Raw genomic sequence first — 24,619 nt, 5'->3', positions numbered from 1 at the left:
CTCGGCTCACTGCAATCTCCACCTCCCGGGTTCAAGCCATTCTCCTGTCTCAGCCTCCCAAGTAGCTGGGATTATAGGTGTGCGCCACCACGCCCAGCTAATTTTTGTACTTTAGGTAGAGACGGGGTTTCACCATGTTGGCCAGGCTGGTCTCGAACTCCTGACTTCGAGTGACCTGCCCAACTCAGCCTCCCAAAGTGCTGGGATTACAGGCGTGAGCCACCATGCCTGGCCGCTTCTGGTCTTAAAGCTTGAAACTTACATTTGTTTTATCTGAGTTCCTTCCTCAGAAAACATCTTCAGGCCTCTCAAAAAATAAAAAATAAATTTAAAAAAAAACTATCAAAGAACTGAAACTCACCAGATCACCACATCAGAACAATGAGATACGGGACCCCTCATTTATCATGATTGCTTCCTTGCCCCTTCCTGTTTTCTTATACGTTGTTACATTTTCTTCTCTGCTATGTAAACCCCTAGATTTAGTCAGTCAGGGAGATGGATTTGAGCCTGAGCTCCCATCTCCTTGGCTGCAGCACCTGATTAAAGCCTTCTTCCTTGGCAATAGTCATTGTCCCAGTCATTGGCTTTCTGTGTGGTGAGCAGCAGGACCAAGACTGAACCCCTGGTATTTTGGTAATGCCTACATTTTAAAAATTATTTTTAAAAATCAGTTATTGTTATGTTCCAGGTCTTACCTCATTCAATGCTCAGAACCACCCTATGAGATAGGTACTGTCATTATTATTATTTTGAGACACGGTCTCATTCTCTCACCCTGGCTGGAGTGCAGTGGTGCAATCTCAGCTCACTCTAGCCTTGACCTCCAGGGATCAAGTAATCCTTTCATCTCAGCCTCCAGAGTAGCTGGGACCACAGGTGCATGCCACCATGCCCAGCTAAATTTTATATTTTTTGTAGGAATTAGGTCACACTGTGTCCGGAATTTATTCCTTCCGGTGGGTTCTTGGTCTCGCTGACTTGAAGAATGAAGCTGCGGACCCTCGCAATGAGTGTTACATCTCTCAAAGATGGTGTGTCCAGAGTTTTTTCCTTCAGATGTTCAGATGTGTCCAGAGTTTCTTCCTTCCGGTGGGTTCGTGGTCTTGCTAACTTCAGGAGTGAAGCCGCAGACCTTCGCAGTAAGTGTTATAGCTCTCAAAGGTGGCGTATCCAGAGTTGTTTGTTCCTCCTGGTGGGTTCGTGGTCTCATTGACTTCAGGAATGAAGCTGCAGACCCTCGTGGTGAGTGTTACAGCTTGTAAAGATAGTGCGGACCCATAGAGTGAGCAGCAGCAAGATTTATTGCAAGAGCGAAAGAACAAAGCTTCCACAGTGTGGAAGGGGACCCAAGCAGGTTGCGGCTGCTGGCTGGGGTAGCCAGCTTTTATTCCCGTATTTGTCCTTGCCCACGTCCTGCTGATTGGTCCATTTTACAGAGTGCTGATGGTACATTTTACAGACTGCTGATTGGTTCATTTTACACAGTGCTGATTGATGCATTTACAATCCCTTAGCTAGACACAGAGCGCCGATTGGTGTGTTTTTACAGAGTGCTGATTGGTGCGTTTACAATCCTGTTGTGGGATTTTTAAGGAATCACAGAGACGGATGGGGTTCAGGAGGATATTTATTAATTATTTAGGTGCACTGGCCCAGTCTGATTAACATCCAAAGGACTGAGCACTGAACAAAGAGTTAAGTTAACTTTTAAGCATTTCGTGGGGGTAGGGAGATCTGTGCAGGCGGAAGCATACTACAAAAGTGAGAAACAAAGGCAGTTATTCAATTGAGACATGCATTACATCATTTCTTACTTTTCAAGGAAAAACATGTTTTGTTACTTGAGTTTATCTGTCTAGTGACCTGGCAGCTACACAGCTAGGGAATCAGGGTCTTCACAATGCCTGGGAAAGGAGGAGAGAGAAGGCTCACTAGCCACAGGATAATAGGCAGTTAGTTTTAAAAAGACTCCAGCTTTTTCTCTTTCTCAGTGGGAATTGAGTTTTCTTACATACAGCTGAGTTTCTGCTTATGCACTCTTCAATTTCTTTTAATTCCTGTTCCAATATCTCATTATGGTTTTGATTTGCATTTATCTCGTAGTTACTGATAATCATCAGAGGACTTGCATCTCTTTTAGGATTAGATGATGTGGCTCTTGGCCAGAGTTTTGGAGAGCACAGCCCTGGCCCAAGCGCCTGCTGGGTCCTCCTAGCGCCGCAGCACCCAGGTCTGCGCGGCATCTGGTGGCCATCGGGTAAGGCTGGCTCATGGAAAGAAAGAATGAATGCAGACTATGGGCGGTGAATAGAGGTCTCGGATCCCAGCAGGCGTCCCAACCCAGCAGGAACTGGCTCAATTCCCAGAAGAACGCAATCAGCCCCCGAGGCAGGAAGGCCGGCTCCAGTGCAGGGCGCGCCGCCTGCGGGCTGCCCCGGGCCGGGGTCGACCAGAGGTTCCAGCGCAAGCGGCGGTAACAGGAGCGCCAGGAGGTGAGGCGGGTTCGCCAGGAGTGGGGCCAGCACCCGGGCTGCCAGCCTAGCAGGGGCGTCTTGGCGGAGCCCCCTCGCAGGCTCCCAGAGACGCTGGGAAGGACTGGGAGGGGTGTCCCCAATGCGGGGCGCCCAAGCGTGGCAGCACGGGCTGGGAGCGGGGAGCGAGCGGGGAGCGAGCGGGGTGCGGCTCCAGAGTGCAGGGAGAACCACCAGGCGCGGGAATCGGGGAGCCCGTGGGGGGTGGGGGCAGCGGCTCCAGCCCCAGACAGCCGCGCTCTGACCCTTTGCATTAAGAAAGCTTCCGGGGAATGCACACGGCCGGGCCGCCGCCTTCGTGCAGCCCGCCCTGCAGGTGCAGGAAGAAAACAATTATCGCACCCGTTTCTCAGGTGCTTACTCCACCATGTCCGATCCGGTAAGTTTTTTATCTGAGCAGCGGCCTGGGGTAGAGCGAACATGAGCTTTGGAAGCGCACTATTTGTGTGTTGTGCACCTCTGGACAGGTTACTTATCCTCTCTGGGCTCCAGTTTCCACCACTGTTTAAAAAAAAGGGAAAAAGAAAGGTTAAAATTAGACTTCCCTCACAGAGATTCTGCGAGCCTTGTTTGCTTCCTAAATGTTAGATGTTGTTATTTCTCCTGGGGTAATCTACGAAATAGGGTCTCCTGGTCCTATTTTACCCTTGGGTGATCCAGTTTCAGACAGTTAAGTAACTTGCCCACAACAATTAAATGGAAACTGTGGGATTTGAACTCAGGAAGTCAAACTCTGGAGACTGAATATTATCTAATCCAGGTCCCACCATTTCTCAGAAGGGTGAACTTGGGTTTGCCACTTCTGAGATCCTTTTCCCTATCTGTGAAACAGGTGCAATAATAGTAGCTTGCCTATGGGGTTGTGAAGATCTACCGAGCTAACCCACATACGTGTCCCCCTACTAATGTGTGCATGCCAGAAGGGTAGTGAGAGGTGACAGCATGCTGGCAGTCCTCACGGCCCTCGCTCATTCTCGGTGCCTCCTCTGCCTGGGCTCCCACTTTAGCGGCACTTGAGCCCTTCAGCCCACCGCTGCACTGTAGGAGCCCCTTTCTGGGCTGGCCAAGGCGGGAGTCGGCTCCCTCAGCTTGCAGGGGGGTGTGGAGGGAGAGGCACGAGCGGGAACCAGGGCTGTGCGCGGCGCTTGCGGGCCAGCTGGAGTTCCGGGTGGGCGTAGGCTTGGCGGGCCCCGCACTCGGAGCAGCCGGGCCATAAGGGGCTTATCACCCAGGCCAGCGGCTGCGGAGGGTGTACTGGGTCCCCCAGCAGTGCCACCGGCACTGCGCTGGATTTCTCACCGGACCTTAGCTGCCTTCCCGTGGGTCAGGGCTCGGGACCTGCAGCCCGCTATGCCTGAGCCTCCCACCCCCTCCATGGTCTCCTGTGTGGCCCGAGCCTCCCCGACGAGCGCCACCCCCTGCTCCACAGCGCCCAGTCCCATCAACCACCCAAGGGCTGAGGAGTGCCAGCGCACAGCGCGGGACTGGCAGGCAGCTCCACCTGCAGCCCTGGTGCAGGATCCACTGGGTGAAGCCGGCTGCGCTCCTGAGTCTGGTGGAGATGTGGAGAACCTTTATGTCTAGCTCAGGGATTGTGGACACACCAACCGGCACCCTGTGTCTAGCTCGAGGTTTGTGGATGCACCAATTGACACTCTGTATCTAGCTGCTCTGGTGGGGCCTTGGAGAACCTTTGTGTCCATACTCTGTATCTAACTGATCTGATGGGGACGTGGAGAACTTTTACGTCTAGCTCAGGGATGGTAAACGCACCAATCAGCGCCCTGTCAGAACAGACCACTAGGCTCTACCAATCAGCAGGACGTGGGTGGGGCCAGATAAGAGAATAAAAGCAGGCTGCCCCAGCCAGCAGTGGCAACCCGCTCGGGTCCTCTTCCACCCTGTGGGAGCTTTGTTCTTTTGCTCTTTGCAATAAATCTTGCTACTGCTCATTCTTTGGGTCCACACTGCTTTTATGGGCCGCAACACTCACCGCGAAGGTCTGCAGCTTCACTCCTGAAGCCAGCGAGACCAAGAACCCACCGGGAGGAACGAACAACTCCAGACGTGCCGCCTTAAGAGCTGTAACACTCACCGCGAAGGTCTGCAGCTTCATTCCTGAGCCAGCGAGACCAAGAACCCACCGGGAGGAACGAACAACTCCAGACGTGCCGCCTTAAGAGCTGTAACACTCACCGCGAAGGTCTGCAGCTTCACTCCTGAGCCAGCGAGACCACGAGCCCACCAGAAGGAAGAAACTCCAAACACATCCGAATATCAGAAGGAACAAACTACGGACACGCCGCCTTTAGAATTCTAACACTCACCGCGAGGGTCCGCAGCTTCATTCTTGAAGTCAGTGAGACCCAGAACCCACCAATTCCGGACACGGTAGGATTTTTTTCTGTTTTGCTTGCAGATACATCCCCAGTGCCTGGCACACAGTAGATGTCCTATAAATACTTGTTGAATGAATAAGGAGCACATGTTAACTTTTATCCTTCCAATAACCCCTGCTAGTTCCAGACTACAGATTAGGAGACAAAGGTTCAAAGAGGTTGAATAAGTCACCCCACGTTACTTGGGTGGTCTGTAGAGGAGTCTGTGTGATCTTGACACGCAATCCAGGTTCCATCACCTCCTAGCACGGTGAATGTGGCAGTTATCCGATTCTTCTGTGCCTCAGTTTCCTTATCTGTAAAGTGAGGACAGTAATGGCACCTATCCTATAGGGTTTTTGTGGGATTTTTTTTTTTTCGAATTGTCTCACTCTGTTGCCCAGGCTGGAGTGCAGTGTTGTGATTGTAGCTCATGCAGCTTCAACCTCCCAGGTTCAAGCGATCCTCCTGCCTCAGCCTCCAGAGTAGCTGGGACCAAAGGCACGCACCACTATGCCTGGCTAATTTTTTAAATTTCTGTAGAGATGAGGGTCTCACTATGTTGCCCAGTCCGGCCTTGAACTTCTGGGCTCAAAAGATCCTCCTGCCTCAGCCTCCTAAAGTGCTGGGATTACAGGCATGAGCCACCAAGCCTGACTTTTTTTTTTTTTTTTTTTTTTTGAGACAGAGTCTCGCTCTGTTGCCCAGGCTGGAGTGCAATGATGAGATCTCAGCTCACTGCAACCTCTGTCTCCCAGGTTCAAGCAATTCTCCTGCCTCAACCTCCCAAGTAGCTGAGACTACAGGTGCCCACCACCACACCTGGCTAATTTTTTTGTATTTTTAGTAGAGATGGGGTTTCATCATGTTGGCCAGGCTGGTCTTGAACTCCTGACCTCCGTTGATCCACTCGCCTCAGCCTCCCAAAGTGCTGGGATTACAGGCGTGAGCCACCACACTCAGCCGGAACCCACCCTTTTGTGGGGATTAAAGATGAAACACTCAGAACAGTGCCTGGCACTTAGTAGGTGCTCAATCAACATTAGCTGCAGTAAATGCTGTGATTGCCCTCTACAGGAGTGGGGGAATGGCACAGTAGTTGCATCCATAAAGCACCTTTTCCTTGAACCCCTTCTTATCTATTTATTTATTTGGTTTTAGAGACTGAATCTTGCTCTGTTGCCCAAGTTGGAGTGCAGTGGCACAATTGTAGCTCACTGCAGCCTTAAAGTCATGGCTCAAGCGATCCTCCCACCTCAGCTTCCTGAGTAGCTGGGACTACAGGTGCTCGCCTCTATGCCCAGCTAATTTTTTAATTTTTTGTAGAGATAAGGTCTCGCTGTATTTCCCAGGCTGGTCTCAAACTCCTGGTCTCAAGCAACCATCCTGCCTCAGCCTCCAAAGTAGCTAGGACTTCAGGCGTACCCTACCACCTGCTTCTCATCTAAATCGTCTCCTTGCAGGGATCTCCACCTGTCAAAGTTTTGGAGAGTTCTGTGTTCTGGTAGGACAAATACTGCCTTTAAGTGTGCCAGGGCAGGCTGGGCATGGTTACTCAAGCCTGTATTCCCAGCACTTGGGAAAGCCAAGGCGGGCAAATCACTTGAGTCCAGGAGTTCCAGACCAGCCCAGAGAACACGGCAAGACCTCGTCTCTACTAAAAGTACAAAAATTAGCTGGGTGTGGTGGTGCATGCCTGTGGTTCCAGCTACTCGGGAGGCTGAGGCACAAGAATTGCTTGAGCCCAGGAGGCAGAGATTGCAGTGAGCCAAGATTGCGCCACTGCATTCCAGCCTGGGCGACATCGCCAAACCCTGTCTCAAAAAAAAAAGAGGCCAGGGCAGTTTCTGGGGACGGTTAGGCAGGCATGGGGTGGGAAGGACATTGAGCTTTCCTCTTAGGGGGAGGCACTACATCCTTTAATATGGTACTTGGTGGATGAGGAATCCTAGCCTTTTAACATAATCATAGTCTTTAATGTCTGTTCTGCTTACCATGTGGCTGATATTGTGCTAAGTCCCAGCCCTAGTCATCTATAGAACTTGGGCTCCAGAGCCAGACCTCCTGGGTTAAAAATCCTGCCTCTGCCACTTTCTTGCCTCTGCCACTTTCTTGCTGTGTGAACTTGGGCCAAGTTACTTAACCTCTCTGTGCTTCAAATGACTCATCTGTAAACTGGGATGATTCTAGTAGTACCTAACTGATAGGGCTGCTGTGAGGATTAAATACAACCCACACATTGATGGTGATAGAACAATGTAAGGATAAATGTTGGCCACTTATGTATTAAAATGACTTCCATTTTACAGCTGAGGAAACTGAGGCAGGCTCAGGGAAATTCATAACCCATCCAGTGACACAGAGCTATCCTTCCTATTCCAGTGTCTGCTAATTTATTTTCATTTCCCTCTTAATTCATGTCCCCCTCATTGTACCCCCTAATTCAATCATCAGCCTCTATCTAGGGTCCCTGCTTTCTGTGTCTGGGGCTCCCAGCATCTGCTGCTTCCAGAAGGTTCTCCCTCTTCCTCACTTCCCAAACTTGAGGAGCTCCCCAGTGACCTTGGAAATAGGTCTTTTTCTTTGACTGTTCCTGTTGTTTTCTCCAATTACTAACACAATACTCATGCAAATTATTTAAAAAATTTATTTATAAAAATATTTGCATAGAAGGTGAAAAACTCTGCTAATTCACCCCCTAGTGATAACTGCTGCTTGAACTTTCATGTGTGTTACTCCAGATTTCTCCCTCTCCTCCTGGGTGTAATAATAGAGATTATTTTTACTTATCTTTTAAAAAGATGGGACCGTGCTATTCATACTGTGTGCAATTCACAGGAGACAATTTTCAAGATTTAACTTATTTTTTGAAAAAGTTACACTGCCACGTGGTATAAAACCCCAAAGAGACCAGGCACAGTGGCTTGTAATCCCAGAGCCTTGGGAGGCTGAGGCAGGAGGATCACTTGAGGCCAGGAGTTCGAGACCAGCTTAAGCAATATAGGGAGACCCCCCCCCATCTCAACAAAAAAGAGAAATTACGTGGGCATAGTGGTGAGTTCCTGTAGTCCCAGCAGCTCAGGAGGCTGAGGCTGAGGCAAGAGGATCGTTTGAGCCTAGCCTGGGTGACAAAGCAAGGTTCTGTCTCTAAAAAAGAAAAATGGAAAAAATCCAAAAGATATCTAAGCAAATACTGAAAAGTATCCCCTCTATAGCTGTCTCTGGCCACCCAGTGTCTCACTCTGGAAGCAACCAGTATTGCCAACTTACAGTCTGCCTGCAGACAAGAAACGTATAATTACAGTTTATAGGGTATATATGTGTCATAAACTGAAATATGTAAAAATATGGTATAGTTTCTAGAAGAGGAGAAACAGAGGGGAGAAAACGCTATTAGAGAAAACGTTGAGTTGCTGATTTCCTTGTCCCACACAATGGAGAGCGAGGAGACACTGTCCATGGAACTTGGTAACATTTAGAGCAGTGGTTCTCAGGTGGAGGCAGTTTTGCCTCCCAGGGGATATTTGCCCATTCCTGAAGACATTTTTGGTTGTCATAGCTTGCAGATGGGGTGGGGTTGGGGTGTCCTCCTGGTATCTAATAGAAGCTGGACATACTGCTAAACATCCTACAATGCACAGAGCAGTCCCCCCAGCTCCCCACAACAGGCAGTTGTCTGGCCCCAAATGACAATACTGCCGAGGTTGAGAAATCCTGACTTATAGCTACAAATGAATCAAAATTACTGCTTTGACTTCTTGCCAGGAGCTCGTTTGGCGCAGCTCCACGATGACTGGCAGGCAGAACCCCATGATCCAGGTGTTCCTAGAGTCAAATGCTGCCAGGTACTGTCCTTTCACCCCAGTAATGACAGCTCTTGGGGCAAATCAAACTGTCCTCTTGGAAACCACCACCTTCCTCCTCTCATTTCCTCTGATCATACAATTTATAACTCAAGTCTCCTCCACAGGAGAAAATTCCACTTCTCCATTGGAAAGCCACTGTTTTGCATTTAGTGTTAGTACATCAAAGATTGGGGCTGGGTGCAGTGGCTCATGCCTGTGATCCCAACACCTTGGGAAGCCAAGGTGGGATGATCACTTGAGCCCAGTAGTTTGAGACCAGCCTGGGCAATGTAGAGAGACACCATATCTACAAAAATTTAAGATGTTAGCCACATGTGGTGGTACATACCTGTAGTCTCACCTCCTTGGGAGGCTGAGTGAGGCAGGAGGATCGCTTGAGCCCAAGAGTCAGAGGCTGCAGTGAGCCATAATTGCACCACTGCATTCCAGCCTTGGTTGACAAAGCAAGAGCCTGTCTCAAATAAAAAAAAAAAAAAAAAAAGAGGAACGGCAACTATAGACCCCAATTCTTTCTGTGAATTATAGAACTAGGACATTCTTTTTTTCTTTTAAATGATACTCCCCCAAATGCAAATGCCATAGGAAACAGATCTTGTTTGTTCTGGTATTTGTAAAAATACAGAAATTTAGGGCCGGGCGCGGTGGCTCAAGCCTGTAATCCCAGCACTTTGGGAGGCTGAGGCGGGCGGATCACAAGGTCAGAAGATCGAGACCATCCTGGCTAACATGGTGAAACCCCGTCTCTACTAAAAATACAAAAAATTAGCCGGGCGTGATGGCGGGCGCCTGTAGTCCCAGCTACGCGGGAGGCTGAGGCAGGAGAATGGTGTGAACCCCGGGAGGCGGAGCTTGCAGTGAGCCGAGATCGTGCCACTGCACTCCAGCCTGGGCAGCAGAGCGAGACTCCGTCTCAAAAAAAAAAAAAAAAAAAAAAAAATACAGAAATTTGATCCAGCCCTCAATTTTCTACCTCCTTCTTTATTTTTGTATGAATATAACATCTCCTCAGAGAAAACCCTTTGTGATGGATGAGCATCCCATCTGCTGGGGTTTATCACTGGGAATGTGAGTCTTAGGTGGCTAGAAATCATCTTAGTCCAAACTTTCTCAAATGTTAACTGATGTAGCCCTTATCAACACTAGGAGGAGGGAGCGTATATAGTTCCCACTTCGTAGGTTAATGGGGAGGAAATTGAAGCTCAGTGGAGTTGAGACATTACAGTCTTAGAGTGCTGGAGTCAGCATTTGAATTCAAGTCAACTGTCTTGAAATGTGGGCTGGTTTTATACTGCTTGTCCTTTGTTTCCAGAAGGGGCATGACATTGGTGATCATAATTACAGAGTTAAACCTGTATGGTCCGCATGTTGCCGGAGGGGATGTGTCTAAAGAAAAATGTGGCCAGGTGGCCAGACGCAGTGGCTCATGCCTGTAATCCCAGCACCTTGGCAGGCCGAGGCAGGAGGATTACCTGAGGTCAGGAGTTCAAGACCAGCCTGGCCAACATGGTGAAACCCATCTCTACTAAAAATACAAAAATTAGCTGGGTGTAGTGGCAGACACCTGTAATCCCAGCTACTCGGGAGGCTGAGGCAGGAGAATCACTTGAGCCCGGGAGGTGGAAGTTGCAGTGAGCCCAGATGGCGCCATTGCACTCCAGTCTGGGCGACAGAGCAAGACTCTGTCTCCAAAAAAAAGAAAAAAAGAAAAACGTGGCCAGGCCAGGTGCAGTGGCTTATGCCTGTAATCCCAGCAGTTTTGGAGACCGAGATGGGTGGATCACTTGAACTCAGGAGTTCAAGACCAGCCTGGGCAACAAGACGAAACCCCAACTCTTCAAAAAATACAAAAATTAGTCAGGCATGATGGCTCTCACCTGTGGTCCCAGTTACTTGGGAGGCTGAGGCAGCAGGATCCCTTGAGCCCAGGAGGCGGCGGTTGCAGTGAGCTGAGATCACGGCACTGCACTCCAGCCTAGGTGACAGAGGGCAACTCTGTCTCAAAAAAAAAAAAAAAGTAGCCAGTGCCCGGGGGTGTCTAGTGGAGCGTCGCGTTCCATTCTTTGTTGGATTAATGAGTTCAGGTAGTCTCTTCCCACACCACTTCACTCTCTAGGGTTAAAAAAAAAAACGCACAAAACGAATCTATTTACTTCCTTATGGTGTCCAATAAATAAAATAACCTCTAGAAAGGACTTTGATATTTTTATTGACCTGATATCAGAAGAATATTAATGAGAGGGAGGAGTTAGGGCTTAGGAAGAAGGAAATGCACAACTTGGGACCTGAGTTAGGCCTTCATCATTGCAGACTCTGGACAGAGGCCATAGGGGCAGCTGTGATGTTAGAGGTGGAAGACTGATTTGCATTTTCACCAGGTGAGACCTGGTTATTCATTGGTTGATGAGGAAAGAGATGATAGCCAGGGCGGGGTAAAATGGCAATGAGCTCAGTAAACAACCTCTTCGCCGTGATCTTGGTGGCAACCCGCCCAGCCGTGTGACCAAGATAGCAAGGAGCAGTCTTTAAGGCGACACGGCAGAGAGGCAGAAAAAGATGGGCCTTACCGGTTAATTAAGGAAAAAAGAGGACCTGTTGCCTGTCCCTCTAGCTTTGAACTACAAAATGGAGGGGAAGTTTATCTGGATTTTTATGTAGCACTGAGGGCTGGTAAGTGAAGGTGCTTTGAAGGAGGGGTGGGAGGTCATGGGAATAATGCGGAATGCTTGGGAACGTGTCAGGGAAGGAGGACAGAAATTGAGGCTGTCATATTGCTTATTGCCAGACGAGGGTACAGAATTGAGGCACAACAGATACTTGTTAGAGGAAAGAATGACCATGGGGAAATGGGAGGCAAGAGAGTGTTGATTATGAGAACAAGCCCTAGGGTTATCTGCTTGAGTTGGAATCTGGGCTTCCTCAGGTCTAACTGTGGGATTCCGGGTCAGTTATTGTATGTTTCTGGCCTTGGTTTCCTTGTCTGTAGAATGGGTAGTATGCCAAAAGCTCCCACTTCCACAGGTGGATATCAGAGCTAATAAGAAAATACGGTGCACGACAAACATGCAATAAATGTGACCTCTATGTCTGGGGGTGTCTGCTGGAGCATCATGTTCCAGAAGAATGCTTTGTTGGATGAGTGAATTCAGGTGGTCTCTCCCAATGGTACTTCATTCTCTGGGGTTTAGAAAAAAATCTATTTGCTTCTTTATGGTGTTCAAGAAACAATAACTTTTCCTCATTTTTCTCATCCTTCTCATTTTTCTTATCTTTCTTCCTCTGATAAATGATTTTTGTGTTGCTTTTTCTTCTTTTTTTTTTTTTTTTTGGCAGTATCTCACTCTGTTGCCGAGGCTGGAGTGCAGTGGTGAAATCATAGCTCACTGCAGCCTTGACCTCCTGGGCTCAAGCAATCCTCCTGCTTCAGCCTTCTGAATAGCTGAGACTACAGGTACATGTCACCATGCCTGCCTACCTTTTATGATTTTTAGTAGAGATAAGGTCTCACTGTATTTCCTTGGATGGTCTCAAACTCCTAAGCTCAAGCGATCCTTCTGCCTCAACCTCCCAAAGTGCTGGCATTATAGGCATGAGCCACCATGCACTGCCAACAATGATGTTGTTGATGATCATGATCCAAGCCCAGCATATGCAATCAGAGACGTATGGGTTTGAATCCCATTCTGCCTCTGTTTAGCTGTGTGACCTTGAGTGAGTTACTTAACCTCTCTGGGTCTCAATGTAACCATAAAATGGGGATAATAAAACCTCCCCATAAAGTTGTTTGACCATTCAGTTGCTAATACATGTGAAGGGCATAGCCCTGTGCCTGGAATGCACGTCAGCACTCAATAAATAGTGCTGTCTTCATGCTTATTACTGTTGTTATTATTATTAACATTATTATTATTGTTTGACTAGATTCTTTCTACACTAGAGAGGAGAAGAGAAGCTCAGTGGAAATGAATTTTTTTTTTTTTTGAGATGGAGTCTTGCTCTGTTGCCCAGGCTGGAGTGCAGTGGCGCGATCTCAGCTCACTGCAAGCTCCACCTCCCAGGTTCACGCCATTCTCCTGCCTCAGCCTCCCAAGTAGCTGGGACTACAGGTGCCCGCCACCACGCCCGGCTAATTTTTTGTATTTTTAGTAGAGACGGAGTTTCACCGTGTTAGCCAGGATGGTCTCAATCTCCTGACCTCGTGATCCACCCACCTCAGCCTCCCAAAGTGCTGGGATTACAGGCATGAGCCACTGCGCCAGGCCAGTGATGTTAAAAGTAGGGTTTATTGTCATATTTTGCCAGGAATGGTCCTGTTCCCAGAAGAAAGGGTCAAGTTCAAGCTATAGAACATCTTCATAAACACTTAATGAATAACTCAATGAATCATATTTGCCAAGATTTTTCAGGATGGCGTGGCAGGAGGTGACACTATTATTGCTCAGATTATTTCTAGTCACCCAACATTCATCGTTCCCAGAGATAAATCACAGCAGCTAGAATGCTAATCATCAGATATAGTCATTTCTGCGGAGGCATTCATAGGGAAAGGAATATTTATAGCGAGTGTAGTGGTGTGATCATAGCTCGTTGCAGCCTTGAACTTCTGGGCTTGAGTGATCCTCCTGCCTTAGCCTCCTAAATAGCTGGGACTACAGGCGTGCACCACCATGAATGATTAAAAATCAACTAATTTTAGGCCAGGCGTGGTAGGTCACATCTGTAATCCCAGGACTTTGGGAGGCCGAGGAGGGTGGATCACAAGATTAGGAGATCGAGACCATCCTGGCCAACATGGTGAAACCCTGTCTCTACTAAAATACAAAACAAAATTAGCCAGGCATGGTGGCACACGCCTGTAGTCTCAGCTACTGGGGAGGCTGAAGCAAGGGAATCACTGGAACCCGGGTGGCAGAGGTTGCAGTGAGCCGAGATAGTGCCACTGCACTCCAGCCTGGCAACAGAGCAAGACTCCGTCTCAAAAAAAAAAAAAAAAAAAAAATCAACTAATTTTAAAATTTTCTGTAGAGACAGAGTTTCACTCTGTCCCCCAGGCTGGAGTGCAGTGGCATGATCATAGCACACTGCAGCGTCAACTCCCTGGTTTCAAGTCATCATCCAGGCTCAGCCTCCTGGGTAGCTGGGACTAACGGCTGCATGCCACTGTGCTCAGCTAATTTTTAAAATTTTTTGTAGAGCCAGAGTCTTGCTATGTCACCTAGGCTGGTCTCCAACTCCTGGTTTCAAGCAATCCTCCTGCCTCAGCCTCCCAAAGCCCCGGGATTACAGGATTGAGCCATCTCGCCTGGCTGAACATGGGTATAATTTAAAAGAAAAAAAGACAGTCCTGTGTTTAGAATTCACCAGAAGAATTGGAAGCCCACAGTTACAGTTCCCAGCCTTTGATGTGTTAGCACCCACATCCATTGCAAAATGGTGGCTTTCCAAAGGAGAAATGGAATTTTATCCTGTGTGAGAGACTTGAGTTATAAATTATATGATCAGAGGAAAAGACTTAAAATGAGAGGAGGTGAGTGGAGATCTCCAAGAAAATGGTTTAGGTCACCCCAAGAATTGTCATTCCTGAGGTGAGATAACAGGACCTGGCAGTAGGAGACTCATGGACACCTGGATTGCAAGGTTCTGTCTGTCAGTCAGTGTGGCACTGAGAAAGATCAGAGCCAGTGCCAAAAGCACAAAGCAGTAATTCTGATTCTGTCTGTTTTGAACATGTTGATTTTTTTTCATCATGGGTTTTTTGCATTTATTTTTATTTTTAAAAGTATCACGTTAAAATATTATTTATTTTGATGATATGGTGTGTCCCCACCTAAATCTCATCTTGAATTATAGCTCCCATAATCCCCACATGTCATGAGAGGGACACTGTGGGAGGTAATTGAATCATGGGGGGTGGGTTTTTCCCATGCTGTTCTCATGATAGTGAATAAGTCTCACGAGATCTGATGGTTTTATAAAGGGCACTTCTCCTGCACATGTGCTCTTGCCTGCTGCCATGTAAAATGTGCCTTTGCTCCTCCTTTGCCTTCTGCCATGATTGTGAGGCCTCCCCAGCCATGTGGAACCGTGAGTCCATTAAACCTCTTTTTCTTTATAAATTACCCAGTCTTGGGTATGAAAATAGACGATACACTTGATTACTGGGATTTTTGGCCCCCTTTAAATTTGCATCTCAGCTCAGCACTTATCTTACTCCCTCACCCTAGTCCTGGCCCCACTGCAAACAGCATTGAATCTAGAAACTTCCCAAGCTTGATGTCGTACTTACCCAGCATGGGAGAAAAGGTAGCAGAATTCAAGAGGTGAATGTGGAACAAATCAGAGTTGAAAAAAGAAAGTTTGAGACAGGTGTGGTTGGCATACATCTGTAGTCATAGCTACTTGGGAGGCTGAGGCAGGAGGATGGCTTGAGCCTAGGAGGTCGCATCACTGCACTCTAGCCTGGATAACAGAGTGAGACTCCATCTCTTAAAAAAGAGAGAGAGAGGGCTGGGCACGGTGGCTCACGCCTGTAATCCCAGCACTTGGGGAGGCCGAGGCGGGCGGATCACGAGGTCAGGAGGTTGAGACCATCCTGGCCAACATGGTGAAACCCCGTCTCTATTAAAAATACAAAAAAATTAGCTGGGCGTGGTGGCACATGCCTGTAGTCCCAACTATTCAGGAGGCTGAAGCAGGAGAATCGCTTGAACCTGGGAGGCGGAGGTTGCAGTGAGCTGAGATCACGCCATTACACTCCAGCCTGAGCAACAGAGCTAGACTCCATTTCAAAAAAAAAAAGAGAGAAGAGAGAATTTGCTATGACTCAAAGATATTTAAAGGGGGGTGGAAAAAGAAAGAGAGAAAGAATTTGCTTTTCTGCTTCCCTGAATGGGGTGAAAAGAGGGACATTTAGGATACTGTATTTCAAAGGAAACTCCAGTGCCCTGCTTCCAAACCACTTTCCAGGTGTCTCCGTTTACTTAGGGACCTGGATTGCTCGAGAACCTCCATAATCAGATGTTTTCATTTTTAAGTACTTACTTAATTTATCTTTTTTATTTGGAAATCACATTTTTTATTTTCAAAAAATTGTAAGCAGCTGGGTATGGTGGCTCACGTCTGTTGTAGTCCAAGCACTTCGGGAGGCCAAGGTGGGAGGATCTCTTGAGCCCAGGCATTAGAAATCAGCCTGGGTGCAACTCTGTTTCTACAAAAAAATAAAAATAAAAAATAGGCCAGGCCCAGTGGCTCACCCCTGTCATCCCAGCACTTTGAGGGGGCCGAGGTGGGTGGCTCATGAGGTCAGGCCTGGCCAACATGGTGAAACCCCGTCTCTAATAAAACTACAAAAAAATTAGCTGGGCGTAGTGGCGGGCGCCTATAATCCCAGCTGCTTGGGAGGCTGAGGCAGGAGAATTGCTTGAACCTGGGAGGCAGAGGTTGCAGTGAGCTGAGATTACGCCATTATACTCCAGCCTGGGCGACAGAGCGAGACTCTGTCTCGACATTAATTAATTAATTAAAAGATAATTCAGCCAGTCATGGTGGCATGTGCCTGTGTTGCCAGCTACTCACGAGGCTGAGGTGGGAGGATGGATGGAGCCCCGAAGTTAGAGACTGCAGTGAACTGTGGTTGCACCGCTGCACTTATCCCTTTTCCTTTCTCTTCCTTCTCCCATTCTGTTCTCTCCTAATTTTGTTTCATTATTTATATTTTGTTGTTTCCTTCATAGCGATAAATCAGGATATCTCAGCTTTCGTATGACTGACACATTGGACAAGATCATTCTTGGCTGTGAGAGTTGTGCATTAGAGGATGTTCAACAGCATCCCTGGGCTCCACCCACTAGGTGCCAGTAGCACACTCACTGCAGTTGTGACAACCAAGAGTTTGCCAGACTTTGCTCAGTGTCCCGTGGGGGCAAAATCACTCCCAGTTGAGAACCACTGCCAATGATGATGTACTTACAGTTCCTTAAACTTGGACAGCGTCGCTGACTTTCCACTTCATAAGAGAAGGGATTTAGCACCTCAACATTTTCCTCTAATAAAGTTCTTCACCCTGCGTTTCCCCACTTCTAAAAATTATTTTTTACATATTGTTGTTTATAAGCTTGCATTTTGTGTCTTATAAACTACAATTATATGTTTCTTGCATTGTAGGTTGAATACTAGGAAAAAAGTTTTTCCCACTGTACTTTCAACAAAGAATACTTCTGTGATTAGATATTGGGGGTTGAGGGGTCCACATTGACCAAGTCTCCAACACCAGCTGGGTGCCCCACAATTTTTATTATTATTATTATTATTATTATTATTATTATTATCTTGAGACAGAATCTTTCTCTGTTACCCAGGCTGGAGTGCAGTGGTGCCATCTTGGCTCACTGCAATCTCCGCCTCCCAGGTTCAAGCGATTCTCCTGCCTCAGCCTCCTGAGTAGCTGGAACTACAGGCATGTGCCACCACACCTGGCTAATTGTTTTGTATTTTTAGTAGAGACAGGGTTTTGTCATGTTGGCCAGGCTTGTCTCAAACTCCTGACCTCAGGTGGTCTGCCCACCTCAGCCTCCCAAAGTGCTGGGATTACAAGTGTTAGCCACCACACCTGCCATCACGGTTTTATTGAATTCTAACATAATCTGACTGGAGTTAGCGTCAGAACCCACAGGTTAAGGGCTCAGCCCCACAAGACTGCCTCCCAACTTTAGATCTCAATTTCAAGTCCTAGCCTTGGGAACTTCTGACCAGCTGGCTGTAAAGTAGAAGTTTTTGTCTCTTCCACAGGTTCAATTATTTTCTAGAATGGCTCACACAACTCAGGGAAAACTTTACTTAGGTTTACTTGTGTATTATAAAGAATATGATAGGCTGGGAGTAGTGGCTCATGCCTGTAATCCCAGCCCTTTGGGAGGCCAAGGCAGGTGGATCACCTGAGGTCAGGAGTTCGAAACCAGCCTGGCCAACATGGTGGAAACCCGTTTACAAAAAATACAAAAATTAGATGGGCATGGTGGCAGACCCCTGTAATCCCAGCTACCATGGAGGCTGAGGCAGGAGAACCACTTCAACCTGGGAGGCAGAGGTTGCAGTGAGCCGAGATGGCGCCATTGTCCTCCAGCCTGGGTGACAAGAGTGAAACTCTGTTTAAAAAAAAAAAAAAAAAAAAAAGAATATGATAAGGGATACAGGTGAATAGCCAGGTGAAGAGGTACACAGGGTGAGTTCCAGAAGAGTCCCAAGTTCAGGAGCTTCTGTCCCAATGAGTTGGGGTGTGTCACTCTCTAAGAATGTGGATGTGTTCAACCTGGAAGATCTCCAACCTCTTCACTGAGGGTTTTTATGGAGGCTCCATTGATTATTAAATCAATCTCCGGTCCTTCTCTCGTTCCTGGAGGATGAGGGTCAAGGCTGGAAGTTGCAAGCTTCTAACCCTGGCTTGGTCTTTCTGGTGAGCAGCCTCCATCCAGGAGCCCCTGTTGAAAGCTGCCTCATTGGAACAAAAGACATTCCCGTCACCCAGGAATTTCCAAGGGATTAGGAGCTCTGTTTTAGGAACCAGAGCCAAAGACCAAATATTAGAACAAAAGACGCTCCCATCACCTAGGAAATTCCAATGTTTTAGGAGCCTGTGCCGGAAACCTGGAATAAAGACCAAAGATATATTTCTTATCACAAATCACAATATCACAGGTAGATTATAAAAGATGAAAACTACGAAAACTACCTGGCTTCAAAGCTGTGGTTATGTGTGCATTAGAGAAGTTGAGTTCCTACAAAGGGACATCTAATTCTATGTCACTTTATGTCACTTAATCTGAGCCATTGGTCCAGGTGAATTGAGTTTGCTTTTTTTTTTTTTTTTTTCTTTTTTCCTGTGCACCCTTACTGCTCACAGATAGGCCAGAGTTTAGTTTATTCATATCTGGTTCTGACTTTCTTTACAGCTTTTAGAAGATTGCTTGTTTTGGAGTTTCTATTTGTCTTTGTTTTTTTATTGTTAACAGAGAAAATGTACACAGCTTTACTGTATCTCCGAGATCACCCCAGTTCGTACTCATTCTCTTTGTTGGGTGTTGTAATTTGGACCGACTGCTTTCTAGAGCTGGGGCACAGCTATTACCCTGGGATTTCTTTCCATTATCTCTTGAATATCATTTCTCCCTTTCTCTCAAATACCTTCTTCATCTTGCTTTAGCTTTTCCTCAAGCAATATATTTATTTATTTATTGAGATAGAGTCTCACTCTGTCATCCAGGCTGGAGTGCAGTGGCGTGATCTCAGCTCACTGCAACATCTGCCTCCCGGGTTCAAGCGGTTCTCCCACCTCAGCCTCCCAAGTAGCTGGGATTACAGTCATGCACCACCACGCTCAGCTCATTTTTGTATTTTTAATAATGACAGGGTTTCACCATATTGGCCAGACTGATCTCGAACTCCTGACCTCAGGCGATCCACCTGCCTTGGCCTCCCAAATTGCTGGGATTACAGGCGTGAGCCACCGCACCCAGCCAATAGCACTTATTTCTAAAGCTATGGAAAGATTTAAATGGGTTAATGCCTGTCCAGTTCTTATAACAGTGCCTGGCACAGATATATAAGTTGTTTTGTTATCATTGGTTTCTATTTTGTGTTTTGCTGTCTGCAAATCCAAGCAATAATACTTGGGTTGTGTTGTATAATACTTATTTAACTAAGCATTATAGGACTCTTATAAGAATCCGAATTAGTCTTCTAAAGAGCTATGCTTCTGACCTCCAAGGTGGATCCAGAAGGAGGTTCTTTTTCCTCTAAAAGAGGGAGACTTGATGCAGACCCATACATGCAGGGTGCATAAAAGTCACCCAGCTTCATTGCTTCCTGCCACCTTTCCCAGACCCGGTGGTAGAGAATAGGGAGGATCCCTAGCCAAAGGGAGCATTAAACTTTATCATTTTTCGCTGTTCCTGGCAGGATTCTGAGCACACTGACAGTGGGGAAGGGAAGAGGACAGGTTTCCGTAGCCTACAGGTCTCCAGTGAGCAGCATCCTTTCTTGTCGGATAGCAGAGGAGCCCACGCCTAGCAGATCTCAGTGGGTGCAAGAGCCAGGATGTGCACCTTGACTTGTCTCCATCTGTCCCAGAGATGGGGGTCCTCCTTCTTCTGGGGTGGGGTGCAGCCATCTAGCCAAGCAAGAAGGGGGAACCTGCTGAAGCACAAGTAACCCACAAACCCACTTTTTGTTTTGTTTTGCTTTAAAAAGCAATTGAATCATCTTAAAACATTTTTTAATTGCTTCTCGTTTCTTTTTTAAATGCTCACCTTCTCTGTGATGGTAACAAATCAACTTTTTTCCTCCCTCCTCTCTCCCTGCTCCTCGCTGGCTGATCTGCAGTGATTCTTAAACTTTGGCGCACAAAGGAATCACTCGGGAAACCCGATAAAAAGCTAAATTCCCAGGTCTCACTTGAGATTTAGTGAATGAAAACTTCTGGGAATGGGACCTGGGCTGGGGTGGTCTTCGTGGGACTGACGGGGTTTTAGCACAGAACTTCTAGTGCTAAAACTGGGGAAGTCCTGCGCACGCTGGGACAAGTTGGTCACCTGAGGATCCATGTGCCCCCCTCTCCAGCAGGCTCCCAAGTGACTCTCATGGGCACCCAAGCTTGATGTTGTCAGATGCACCCTCATCAATAATGTCTTAAATGTTGGAGTTCCAGCTGGGCACAATGGCTCACACCTGTAATCCCAGCACTTTGGGAGGCCAAGGCCAGCGGATCACTTGAGGCCAAGAGTTCAAGATCAGCCTGGGCAACATGGTGAATTAAATTAAAATTAATTAAATTTAATAGCTGGGCACAGTTGCTCACACCTATAATCCCAGCTACTCAAGAGGTTGAGACACAGGAATCACTTGAGTCCAGGAGTTCAAAGCTGCAGTGAGCTATCATCATGCCACTGCACACCAGCCTGAGTGACAAAATGAGGCCCTGTCTCTGAAAGAAGAAAAATAAACAATTTAGTTTCTCAATCTAGTTCCCGAGCTAGCCATATTTGAAGTGTTCCATAGCTACATGTGGCTAGTGGCTACCATATTGGACATGCAGGTAGAAAACCATTCCATCAGCATAGAAAGTTCTATTGGACAGCATTGCCCTAGATCAAGGTTTGTCAACCTTGGCACTCTTGGCATTTGGGCCAAATAATTTTCTATTGTGGGGAGGCCAGTCTTGTACATTTTAGGATGTTTAGCAGCTACCTACTAGATGCCAATGTCACACCCCCTGCTACAGTTGTGACAAAAAAAAATGTCTCCACACATTGTCAAATGTGCTTTCAGAGGCAAAATCGCCCCCACTTGAGAACCACTGCTCTAGATCCATAGTTTCTGCCACTCTCTTTCTAAAATAGAATGAAAGCCAGCCGTGTACTTCAAACAGAACATCAGCCCCTGAATGCAGACATTGTACTGTGATTCAATTGCATCCACCAGCTTTACATCTAAGGCCTGTGAGTTTCACCCACTTTGGGGACTGTCTTAGGAGAAAGAAAGTCTTGTTACAAAGTAGCATTAATCAAGTGGGCTTAGAGTTATAGTTAGGGTTAAACTGCTGGGAGGGGTTTAGTCCATGAACTTCCTTCCAAGAAAGGATCATGGTAAAAGAGGAGGAATCTTAGCTAGCAGAAAGATATTTGATAGGCTTCAAACATCCATGTAAAATAAAAGAATCATTTTATTTTTCTAGCTTTTTTAGCTTTTCATTCTAGCTTTTTTAAAAAAAAATTTTACTTGTGAAGATTAATTGGTGACATTTGCTGACTCTTTCTTCCCAAATTTCCCAATTCTTTTTTTTTTTTTTTTTTTGAGACAGCATCTTGTTCTGTTGCCCAGTGGCATGATCATAGCTCACTGCAGCGTCGAACTCCCAGCCTCAAACGATTGCGCTGGCTCAGACTCTGAAAGTACTGTGATTACAAGCTTGAGCTACCTTGCTCAGCCCCAATTCTCATTTTAAAAATGCATTAGAACTCATGTTAATTCAGTGTTACAAGAGGCGTTTGTTACTTCAGTAGTAAACGCTGTACCTTAGACCATTTCCTTGCAGGATTTTTTGCCATGTTTAGGTGATGACTTTCAAGCGATTAAAATCCTTTTTTCGTTTTCTAGCTTCTGACTCTTTCACACTCATTTAACAAGCTAAAAATCTTACATTCTCTTTACATTACCTTTTCTTGAGAATTGAATAAATGTCTTGAAAACTTAGTAAATTCCTTATGGAAAGGAAAACAAACAAAAAGAACAAGAGGATGAGACTATTTTGCTGTATTTATATTTTCCATTTTCCCTTTGTTTTGTTTTGTTTTCTTGAGAGAGAGTCTCTCTCTGTTGCCCAGGCTGGAGTGCAGTGGCATGATCTCGGCTTACTGCAACCTCCGCCTTCCAGGTTCAAGCAATTCCCGTGCCTCAGCCTCCCAAATAGTTGGGATTACAGGTGCGAGCCACCATGCCTGGCTCATTTTCTTATTTTTAGTAGAGATGGGTTTTCGCCATGTTAGCCAGGCTGGTCTCCAATTCCTGGCCTCAAGTGATCCGCCCATCTCAGCTTCCCAAAGTGCTGGGATTACAGGCATGAGCCACCATGCCCGACCTGTATTATTATTTTCCTATTCAGAGGTTTGATCTTGCTGTCTTGAAACCATAGACCTTATTTTCTAAGCATAGACCTCATTTTCTTAGGCTCTAAGGAGTCTAAGTGTATGGCTGTGAATGCACCTGACACTCTGAAAAGCCAACACGGATCTCAACACTAACAAATGTTTAGTTACGGGAAGGCTTTGTTAATTGAGTGATGGAAGCTATGGCTCTCACTTGCTATTTAGAGACTATTGACATTACCTTTATTTCCCGGTCCTAAACATTACACACTGCAGAAAAGGAGTTCCTAGGCATTTATTTGTCATGGCATCGAGGCTGACAGCCAAAGTAATCATTACACTAATATGGCAAACCCAGAAAGGGCAATGAAGAGCAGGCAAGCAAACAAAATCAACGTCTCTGCTGAAATGTGCCTGCGTGTGAGCGTCCCATGACCTGGTGCTCCGGCAACCACTCGTCCATGTGTGGGGGCCGTCATCCTTGTGTTGCAGTTGTCTGTCCAAGGTCAGGTGCCTGCAAAAAGAATGGGAGCTTCCAGAACTGCTAATGTGAAACTTTGGTTGAAATGAGATGCCTGGGCATGAGCGATTTCTTCTTTTTAAGTTCTTTTTCATTGCCTTTCAAGAATTTTTAGAATTAGCCAGTCTTGAACTCCTGACCTCAGGTGATCCACCTGCCTCGGCCTCCCAAAGTACTGGGATTACACCGGGAACCACTGTGCCTGGCCCAAATTTCCCCTTTTTATAAGGACACCAGTTATGTTGCAGTAGGTCCCACCCCAGTGAACTTATTTTAACTTGATTACCTCCACCGAGATCTTACTTACAAATCAGGTCACATTCTGAAGTACTGCGGACTGGGACTTGAACATACCTTTTTGAGGGGATGCAACTCAACTCATAACAGTGGTCACAGTATGAACAGCATGCCCTGGAGAGTCACACACCATATTTATGATAATGGTACCTTCCAGACAGGGAAGAGGACACTGTGGAAAATTGGATTAGGAAGAGGTATTAGAGAGCTTCACCAGAAATGTTTTATTTCCTTAAGAAAACAAATGCAAGTCTGGAATTCATATGAAAAAGATTAGTATGAGTTAATATTTGACCTTTTCTTCCCTATGCTTCACTGTAGTCTAATGTTTCAAGTTTTTAAGAGAAGAGAAAACAGGAAGCCATTTAAGCCAGTGTTTTCTGCTTCCAAATGCACAGGATCGGGTTGTACAGTATGAGCCCATCTTTTATGGAAGTTTAAGCCTTCTGTCTTCTGATTTTCAGGACGTGAGGCTCTGTCTGCAGTCAGCAACTTGGAATATTCAGACTTCAGACCAGCATCACAGATTATAACCCTCCGTAAATCACCCGCAGCCCAGCTCCCATCAAAAGCCAGCCTGAAAGACCCACGGACACGTGACTCCAGTGTTCTCAACAACATCTTAAGATCAAGTTGGTTTGCACAACGTTTGCATCTACTTGGGACAAAGCAAGAACAATAAGGGTAAAAAAGTAAGTTTTCATACAGCTGAATTTATTCAGTTAAATGAACTACCCTTCCTTTTGAGATGGGGTCTTCTTTTTTTTTAAGTCCATAAAATGTTTTATGAGATAATGGTGATAGTCAATTGTGATAGCTGCCGTTGCCTTTAATGACTTTAGATGATAAAACAGAATTTTAGTGGGACTAATTTCTTTCCTTCTCCCCACTCTCTGCAATAAAAACAATTTTTTTTTTTTTTTTTTTTTTTTTGAGATGGAGTCTCACTCTGTCGCCAGGCTGGAGTGCAATGGCGCAGTCTCAGCTCACTGCAACCTCCGACTCCCTGGTTTAAGCGATTCTCCTGCCTCAGCCTCCCTAGTAGCTGAGATTACAGGACTGCGCCACAACAAAAACAATTTTTTAAAAATTAGTTGGTCTGTTTTAAGTCAAATAAATGATGGTTCATTGGAACTAGTTAAAAACTTCTGTAGAATCATTTTCATAATTTTAACTGTGGGTCTTAAGTATGTAGGGATCTTATATTATTTACAGGATCATCACTAGCATATAGAACATTGATTTCATTTATGTTAAGAGGTTAATCATGGGTTTTCATGACAAAGTTCCCCCTGTTAGAAGACAAAACGTGGGGGCCGGGTGCGGTGGCTCACACCTGTACTCCCAGCACTTTGGGAGGCCGAGGCGGATGGATCGCCTGAGGTCAGGA

General features: G+C 46.4%; 1 protein-coding gene across 4 annotated transcripts in view; it reads left to right on the top strand.

The window, feature by feature from the left end:
* The first annotated feature begins 2,259 nt into the window (after nucleotides 1–2,259).
* The window catches only part of TMC5 (transmembrane channel like 5), a 96,584-nt gene continuing 74,224 nt past the window's right edge, over nucleotides 2,260–24,619 (top strand). For 2 of the 4 annotated variants that reach the window (XM_003266082.2, XM_003266085.3), the window contains exons 1-2: nucleotides 2,462–2,913; nucleotides 23,694–23,921. The gene's annotated coding sequence lies outside the window, so the exon portion shown is untranslated. Of the gene's footprint in view, nucleotides 2,914–11,050; nucleotides 11,446–23,693; nucleotides 23,922–24,619 lie in introns of those variants that run through there. The other 2 variants (XM_003266084.4, XM_003266081.2) reach the window with 2 other exon arrangements.

The sequence above is a fragment of the Nomascus leucogenys genome, chromosome 18, assembly GCF_006542625.1.
Source record: "Nomascus leucogenys isolate Asia chromosome 18, Asia_NLE_v1, whole genome shotgun sequence".
Taxonomy (NCBI): Eukaryota; Metazoa; Chordata; class Mammalia; order Primates; family Hylobatidae; genus Nomascus; species Nomascus leucogenys.
Note: the sequence above shows the minus strand (reverse complement) of the source record. Positions and strands in the feature narration are given on the sequence as shown.